Source organism: Marmota monax, unplaced genomic scaffold (genome assembly GCF_021218885.2).
Source record: "Marmota monax isolate L192 unplaced genomic scaffold, Marmota_monax_Labrador192_F-V1.1 WCK01_AAM20220418_F8-fsc00149, whole genome shotgun sequence".
Classification (NCBI taxonomy): Eukaryota; Metazoa; Chordata; class Mammalia; order Rodentia; family Sciuridae; genus Marmota; species Marmota monax.
In genome coordinates, this window is record NW_026693170.1 from 44,135 (window position 1) to 52,983 (window position 8,849).

General features: G+C 37.9%; 1 pseudogene; it reads left to right on the forward strand.

The window, feature by feature from the left end:
* The first annotated feature begins 2,961 nt into the window (after positions 1–2,961).
* LOC124100132 (GTP-binding protein 4-like) lies at positions 2,962–4,890 on the forward strand (annotated as a pseudogene).
* The last annotated feature ends 3,959 nt before the right edge of the window (positions 4,891–8,849 follow it).

An 8,849-nucleotide genomic window follows, 5' to 3' on the forward strand; every position in this document is an offset into this window, starting at 1 on the left:
AATAATAGCAGAAAAATTCCCAAGCCTGAAGAATGAACTGAAAAATCAAATACAAGAGGCCAAAGGACACCAAATTTACAAAATTACAACAAGACATGTTATAATGAAAATGCCTGGCATACAGAATAAGGATAGAATTTTAAAGGTCACAAGAGAGAAAAATCAGAGTACCTATAAGGGAAGACCAATTCAGATCTCAGCAGATTTTCCAACCCAGACACTTGAAGCCAGGAGATCCTGAAACAACATATATCAAGCTCTAAAATATAATGGATGCCAACCAAGAATCTTATGTCCAGCAAAATTAAGCTTAAAATTTGATGATGAAATAAAAACCTTCCATGACAAACAAAAGCTAAAAGAATTTACAGCAAGAAAGTCTGCACTATGGAACATACTTTTTTTATTATTATTTTTTTTGGCGGACACAACATCTTTGTATGTGGTGCTGAGGATCGAACCCGGGCCGCACGCGTGCCAGGCGAGCACGCTACCGCTTCAGCCACATCCCCACCCCTAAGGAACATTCTTGGCAACATATTCCATGAAGAGGAAATGAAAAACAACAATGAAAATCTCCAAAAAGAAGAAATACAATAAAGGAAAAGCCAATCAAAGGAGAAACCAAGTCAAGATAAATACCAAAAATAAACAAAAATGACCTGTAATACAATGCATGTCTCTTTCAACCCTTTTGGATAAACTTTTACACATAAAAATTTTAACTAAAATAACATCTTAATTTTTCAGGTTTTTGTTTATTTTGTATTTTTGTTTGTTTGTTTGTTTCCATTTCTCTTCACAAAGTTACCCTATTTCCTTTAAAAGTTTTAGGAATTTATTTGTTATATTTTAATATATAATTATTTGGTATATGTATATACATTGCCTGTGATATGAAATGAGGTATATTTTACTCTCTTATAATTAAAAATCTCTTATTCGAGATTCAAGGATAAAAAAGAGCAATCAGAGTAAAAATCATTTAATAAGGTATTTATAAAGGTAAGGGCAAGATTGAGGAAAACTAACAAATTTTGTGAAGCACCTTTCTTTCTGTAAACTTGAAGAGGTAGGAGGTAAAAGAAGAGAGCCATTATGAAAACCTTGTAGGAGAAGATGACCTAACTAAAGTTATTCCCACCAAAAGCATGAAGAAACAAATTCATAGTCTAATAGAATCTTTTAGGGAGGAATAGAAAACACTTCACTCTACTCTTGTATATTCTAAGTTCATCTCTTTGGTGTCCGTTTCTCGTGGAACTCAACAAGAAACCACATCACAAGAGGACTTATCATGTAGCCTACAGCATAAGTTTCACCAAAAGTTGAAAGATGGAGAAAAGAGACAATATGGCAGCCATTGGTTGCATGAGGCTACTGTGTATTTGAAATTTGTCTAGTCTGAATTGAGGTGTGCTATGTGTTAAATAGACACTAGATTCCAAAGAATTACTAGGACAAAGAAAATGAACATGAAATATCTTACTAACAATTATTTTCATTGCAAATTATGTTGGTAATCCACTGGGGTAAATGAAAATACATTAAAATTAATTTCTCTATTTGTTTAAAAAAAGAAATACAGGAGAACAAGGTAACATTCTGTATCTTCACTGTAGTAATATATATCCATATATTTATGTTGTCATTTTTTATATTTGTGTTATCAAAATTCACGTAACTATAAAACTAAATAGGGCAAATTGTACCATATATAAATTATATCTCAACAAACATGACTTTTAAAAGAAATCTAGTTAATATAATGTTTTAACAGTATTGGACACACACTAACCATCTAATAAATAATTATTATGATGATTCATTAAAACAACCAGCATCAAGCTGTTGTATAGTGGGGTAGGTTGGGGGAGCATGGGAGGGAGACGAACTCTAGATAGGGCAAAGTGTGGGAGGGGAAGGGAAGGGGCATGAGATTAGAAATGATGATGGAATGTGATGGACATCATTATCCAAAGTACATGTATGAAGACACAAATGGTGTGAATATACTTTGTATACAACCAGAGATATGAAAAATTGTGCTCTATATATGTAATATGAATTGTAAAACATTCTATTGTCATATATAACAAATCAGGATAAAAAACAAAAACAAACAAATAAATAAATAAATAAATAAATTTTTAAGATTCTATGTGTTATGCAAAGATCAGTTATGGGACACAGACTTACTTGGTGTATGTATGAATTTTGTCAAGAGCCTCCTGGACCTGTCCTTGGTTTACTTTGGTCATCGCCTGGAAGTATTTCCAAGTCTCTTCAGTAAGCCCAAGCCCTGTCTCTTGAGGTGTCCTAAACTCAACCACACTGGGAAACCCAGGTTGATCCTCATTGTTGCACACCATGTGACCCTCCAGAACTGTGAGAAAACACATTTTAATCCTATAAGTGTCTTGGTATGGCTGCCCTACCAAATAATACACAGGAGTTTGGGGGAGATTATTGAAAGATGAGGAATGAGAAAAAATGTGGACAGAAAATTACACCTAAAAGATATGTAGGGTTATGAATTAGTATAATTTAGATGTCAGAATAGAAATATTTTACAGCAGGGACCATATTGAATTTATCTAAAGATTCTTGTAGCACAGAGCTCTTTTTGAATTACAGTATTCAGGCATATTGTTTTTGACACCTGAGCATAAGAAATCCATAGAAATTGTTCAACTAATGAAGATAAAGTTGAACCCAAGAGTAACAATGAATGTGTGCACAGAAACAATTACACATTAGACAATCTGAGATATTATTTACATTCATGCAAGTGGAGTATGTTATTTATCTCTATACAATAAATTAATTCTTGTGACACATAAAATAATAATGTAATCATGTAATCATGATTTTTGGTGCTGATATTTCTGACTTCAATTCCAAATCCACATTATTTCATTAGGTAACCTGTGACATCTCCTCATGCAAACCACTGCCAGCATGGCGCACTACAACTTCACAAAGATTATGCTGGTGCTGTCCACCATGGACTTTAGCAACCTGGCATTATCAAAAACTCAACAAAAGACTCCAACAGGGCTGGGGATGTGGCTCAAGCGGTAGCACGCTCGCCTGGCATGCATGCGACCCGGGTTCGATCCTCAGCACCACATACAAACAAAGATGTTGTGCCTGACAAAAAACTAAAAAATAAATGTTAAAAAATTCTCTCTCTCTCTCTCTCTCTCTCTCTCTCTCTCTCTCTCTGTCTCTCACTCTCTCTTTGAAAAAAAAAAGACTCCAACAGTGATTCATAAACATTTTCAAATACATTGCATTAGACATTTTTATATGAGAAAATTTGAATTTACTAAGCAGAATTACCATGACAGACTCTCACAGATTATAACAGATTTTCCCAAATTGCATTGTTGCTAAAGATCATGTACAGCTTATGAAATATGGCAATTCTCTCTATCTCTCTAAGCAGCTAAAGCATGCTGCTCTCGGGTGAATGTGCACCATTATCAAGCAGCAGAGGCAGAGTTTGGAATATTTAGAACAAGTGCATCGACACTGGTCCTGCTTGCGACCATTGACCCAAATACAAGGACTCTGCTGTTGTGTGGGTACACAAACATTGGGAAATCCAGCTTCATCAATAAGGTGACAAGAGCAGATGTGGACACATTTAGTTGGCACATTTACATAGCCCCACTGTAACACCATCAAAATGCAGGCTATCACAGCCCTGGCCCACCTCAGAGCTGCAGTTCTATATGTGATGGACTTGTCTGAACAGTGTGGACACAGGCTGAAAGAACAATTAGAACTCTCCCAGGATATCAGAACTCTCTTCATCAATAAGCCTCTTATAATTGTAGCAAAAAATGTGATATGAAACAAATAGCAAGACTTTCTGAAGATGATCAGAAAATATTTGTAGACTTACAAGCTAAAGAATTCCCTGTAACAGAGACCAGCACCCTGAGGAGTGCGTTATTTAAGTTAAAATAGAGTCTCATGGCAGGCTTTTGGCACACCTAGTGGGAACCAAAATTAAAGGAAATAAAGTGAATGATGTCCTGAACAGGTGCATTTAGCTGTACCTAACAAGAGAGATGATAAAGAGAAGACTCCTTTTATCCCAGAAGAAGTGGTGGCATACAGGAAGACAATGAAAGTTGGGGAGTCCAAGAAGGAAAAGGAACAAGATCTTGAGCTGGAAATGGGAGATGATTATATTTTGGATCTTCAAAAATACTGGGATTTAACAAATTCATCTGAAAACTATGCAAAGATACCAGAGATTTGGGAAAGCCATAATGTAGCTGATTATATTGATCCTGCCATCATGAAGGAATTGGAAGAGTTAGAAAAAGAAGAAGAGCAAAGAACAGCTGCTGGTGAATATGATAGTGAATCTGAAAGTGAAGACAAGGAAATGGTGGAAATCAGACAACTGGCAAAACAAGTTAGAGAAAAAAAAAAGAAGCTGAAAATCCTACAATCCAAGGAAAAGGATACACAGGGACCCGGGATGCCTCAAACTGCTAAGAAGTTTCAGCAGACAGTTTCAGAGAATCAGATGCATAACCTTGGTGCTGAGGTGTTGACATGGATGATAAAGACAATGCTCACCATGCAGTCCAGGAAAGATCTTGGAGTGTCACTAGGAAGAGAAAGCAGAAAGAATCTGTTCCTCCCTCTTCTATAACCTGGAGTCAGAGCTGCTCTCGAACTCCACATCATGTTTCTGGCCTTTGGGATGTCAAGATGGTGAAGAAAGCCAAGACTATGAGGAAGAATGCTCAGAAGAAAATGAACTTCTTGGAGAAGATAGGGGAGGCAGATAGACATGTGTTTGATATGAAGCCCAAGCACTTACTCTCTGGAAAGTGGACAGGAGAGAGCACCCTGTTCAGTTGACATGGTTCGGGTAGAGTGTTGCTGTTTAATTCTTGGTTTGGATCATGAAATTGGAATCATGATCTAGTAACTGAAAAGACAGCGGGAATAACTAAAGTATTTGTTTGTTTCCTGAAAACTGGATAACCATATATAGATGTGGGAAACTTTTATCACTTCAAGTTACCATAAATTTTGAAAAATGGTTTTTCTGTATTTAATGGAGTTTTTGCTTCAGAGTCACCACATAAGGTTCAGATGTCAAGTTTTCAACAACAGAATCACAAGGCATACAAAGAAACAAGAAAGTGTGGCTCATTAAAGTAAAATATTGATAAAGCCATCCCTCATAACCAATGTAGTAGATAATAGACTTTCAATAGACTGCTAGGAAAGATTTGCAGAAGTAGAAAGATTTACTGGTATCACTTGGTTATTCTGATGGAGAAAACACTTCCTTTAGCAATAGGGAGGTTTGGATCATCACCCCTGAAGAACCCTTTTTTTGAAGAAAGCACTCCACTTGGTGAGCATAGTCAGAGGCGACTAGCCCTCACCTGCACGATAGGAAGCAGATCCACTTATACGTGTGTTAGAACCCTATGCTTAAAATACTCTCTCAAATTTTTTCTAGTCTTTTTGTACAATATATCATCGTAATCTGTCTTCAACCATTTTATCTAAAATAAACCTTCAGAAGAAAAATTTTTTTAAAAAAATGTATAACCTCTACAGGGCTTGTCTTTAAAATAGGGATAATGTTAGTTCCTTCCTCATTCTTTTATCAATACTTTCTATTATTAATAATAAAATTCTTTTATTAATAATAATACAATTATGTATTGAATATACATGTCTGTGGCTGTTCAAAACACTAAATATTTGGCAATTTGAGAGGAACATAGTCTGACTTTCAATATATTAGAAATCTATTCCACACTTACACGTGAAAATGTAAATACATAGAACTCATCTTACCCAATAACTTCTAGGAAGTAAAACACAGCATGGAAGGAGATGTACAGTTATGAACTGGTAGGAAAGGCGAACCTCGGAGAAAAGACTGTGCTGGAGTGGAGTCTTGAAGGACCCTGAGAAGCTGTGGTGACATCCATGAGGACAGCACTCCAGGCGGAAGCAACATGAAATGCAAACAGAGGAGTGGGGCAGGTTGTCTGTGTCTGAGCTCAAAATCAAAAGAGCAAGTGCAAGGGAGTGGAGGACGCAAATGGATAACCACACAGGAGAGGGTCGGAAAACACCAGGAACCCAATCACCTAGGACCTAAAAGGGCATGCACTAAACCGGAAGTCTGGGAGACTCGGAGCCGGAAGTGGCTGGATCCCACGGATTCTGGGAGAGATCAAGATGGCTGCCGTGCGGAGGCGGAGAGCTTCTGAAGAGCAGTCAAAAGCAGAAGAGCAGATATACTCCAAAAGACAACCAGGTCAGAAATGCTGTTTTCTTAGCACACGTGGCAGATATAGAGGTCGGAGAAGTTGACAGAAGATGTGGCCGCCATCATTAAGGACACACAGTGTGTGGGCTGGGCCAGGAGAGACGAGAGGGGAAGGCAGGAAATCATTTCCAGGTGGGTAAAGTATGAAAGGGTGTGATGATCAGGCGGCTCCCTGGTGAGCCCTGGACATTCTGCTGTTAGCCCCTGTGTCCTTCCCAGGTGATGGAAAGATACATCAGGGAGATGTGCTGGGGTCAGACCTGTGGGTAGCTCTCATCTGAGTCTCAGCTTCGTGTTTGCCAGGCATCTGTGGGGACTGGGAGACTCACTTCACAGTTGCCCAAGCTGAAGCCTTTGATAAAATATAGGAGAAGATGAAAGGTCTTCCTAAGGGGCTGTTCCCCGGGGAATAATGTCCAAACTTTTGGATCTTACACATGTACTGATGCCGGTCTTCATTCCTCCCAGGGATGCTTTACCACTGAGCCACATCCCCAGCCCTTTTTTGTATTTTATTGAGAGATAGGGTCTCCCTGAGTTGCTTAGGACATCCCTAAGTTGCTGAGACTGGTTTGTACTTGTGATCCTCTTGTCCTTGCTTCCTGAGTGGCTGGGATTATGGGCAGGTGCCACTACACCCAGCCTCTGATGATTATTCTTTTTCCTTTTAAATGTGCATGACATGTGGTCATGGTATAAAATCTGTTACATCATCCTCGAGCCTTGGATTATAAAAATTTTGCTTCCTTGCTCAATTACTGATTACAAAATGCCAGGGTACCCCTATTCACATGATGGTTTCCTAGATTTTTTTAATTGAAATGTTTCAAATATATTAAAGGATTTATAAATAATAGGAATATTACCTACTACTGTATCAGATTTTTAAAATAAGAAATAATATCTATAGCAGTTAAGGCTCCTTTCCTTTGAATCACATGTGTCTCCACAATTGATTGTTATTCTATCTTGAGAAATACAATTTTTATCTCCTGCTGGATTTGACTATAAACAGTAAATAGTATTTATGGAGCTTTCAAAACTGATATGCATGGAGAATTGTGCAATCTATTCATCAATTCACATTTCAACAATGCCACCTGTGGCTGATTTCATCCATGCTGATATATAAAGACTGCTTCAGAATTATATTGAGACTTAAGACATGATTTTATTACCTGTTCTTCTGTGAAGGACACTGGGTTTCTCCATCACCAATTTTCTCTTATTTCAAGTACTACTTTGAGGGTGGGACCGAATATAAACAAAGATAAGGCTTTTGCTAGCAGGTACCTCTAGAAGCAAACATGACTGTTCACCTGTTGGCCTCTTGCCAAATTATCTCCAATGATTTGCAACCAAAGAAAGCATAAATAACCCTCCAGATTCATTTGCTTTTATTTAACTTTAGTATTGCTACTGCTACTATTATTATTATAACCAGACAAAATATTTTTTCACTAGACAGTCATCAACAAACAGATGAGAAACTCAAATTCATCTCTCAATGATTTTAACATTCACTAATTTGGGAGACCATGCAGTGAGCATTATATTATTAGTCTTTGAGTAATTTTGCTGAAGATAGTGCCTCTGGTGTGTGTATTATATGATGATAATGATTGCCCAGGTTTCTATGAAGGAACTTAAAGATGACAGTTGCTGAAAGCACTAAATCTACTTTGGCCTGCAAATTGTTGATGGGTGACCAACAGAATTGAAAACTTTACCATCTCTTCCCTTCAGAGTGTTCCTGTCTCCTTTCCTACCTGAAACTTTTGGTCCAATTTCTGATCACCTCTCTATGTAGACAATAATATTTATCAAATGGTTCACCCAGAGTTGTTCTGCAACATTAATTTGAACTAAACTTATGTAATATACCTCCTCCTCATGAAAGCTGAATACACCAAGATGAGAGTAATTAAGACAGTGTCCTGTTCTGGGCCATGGGAGTGGCACCTAGAAGTCTCCAGTCATCGATTCTTTCCTGCCCATTCTCCCTCTGCTCCTTCTTTCCCTCTCTGTCTAACCATTTAGCATAATGGAGCTCCCTAGGATGGCCTCGTTGGTGATAGCCTCCCATCCTTTAGGTTTGCTACCTTCCCAAATAAATCTTTCTCCTGGCCCCAAGAGCTTGGCCTCAAAACCTTGACATTTCAAGTGAGAAGTAAATGAACTTGGTTCAGAGCTAGTTCTGCTGTCAATTAGTGAAGACATTCCCTCTTTAAGAACTTTCTACCATTCTCAGTTGTTAGTCGCCCACGACCCTGGAGTTTGAGTGCCTTTGTGGTGATCTTGCACATGTGTTGTTGAGGATGTGAGCAGAGGTTCTCATTGCAGCCTTCCAGGATATTCCAGGCTCCTTTTGCCCCCCATGTGTTCCATCCAGGTTTCCAGTTCTGAGAAGTAAGAGCTGGCTCCATGCAGAATGTCTTGTTTTATGCAGTTTTCCCAAAGTGTCACTCATGGAATTCATCTTAGGTAAATTAAACAAGACACATAAAGACTTTTTTCTTGA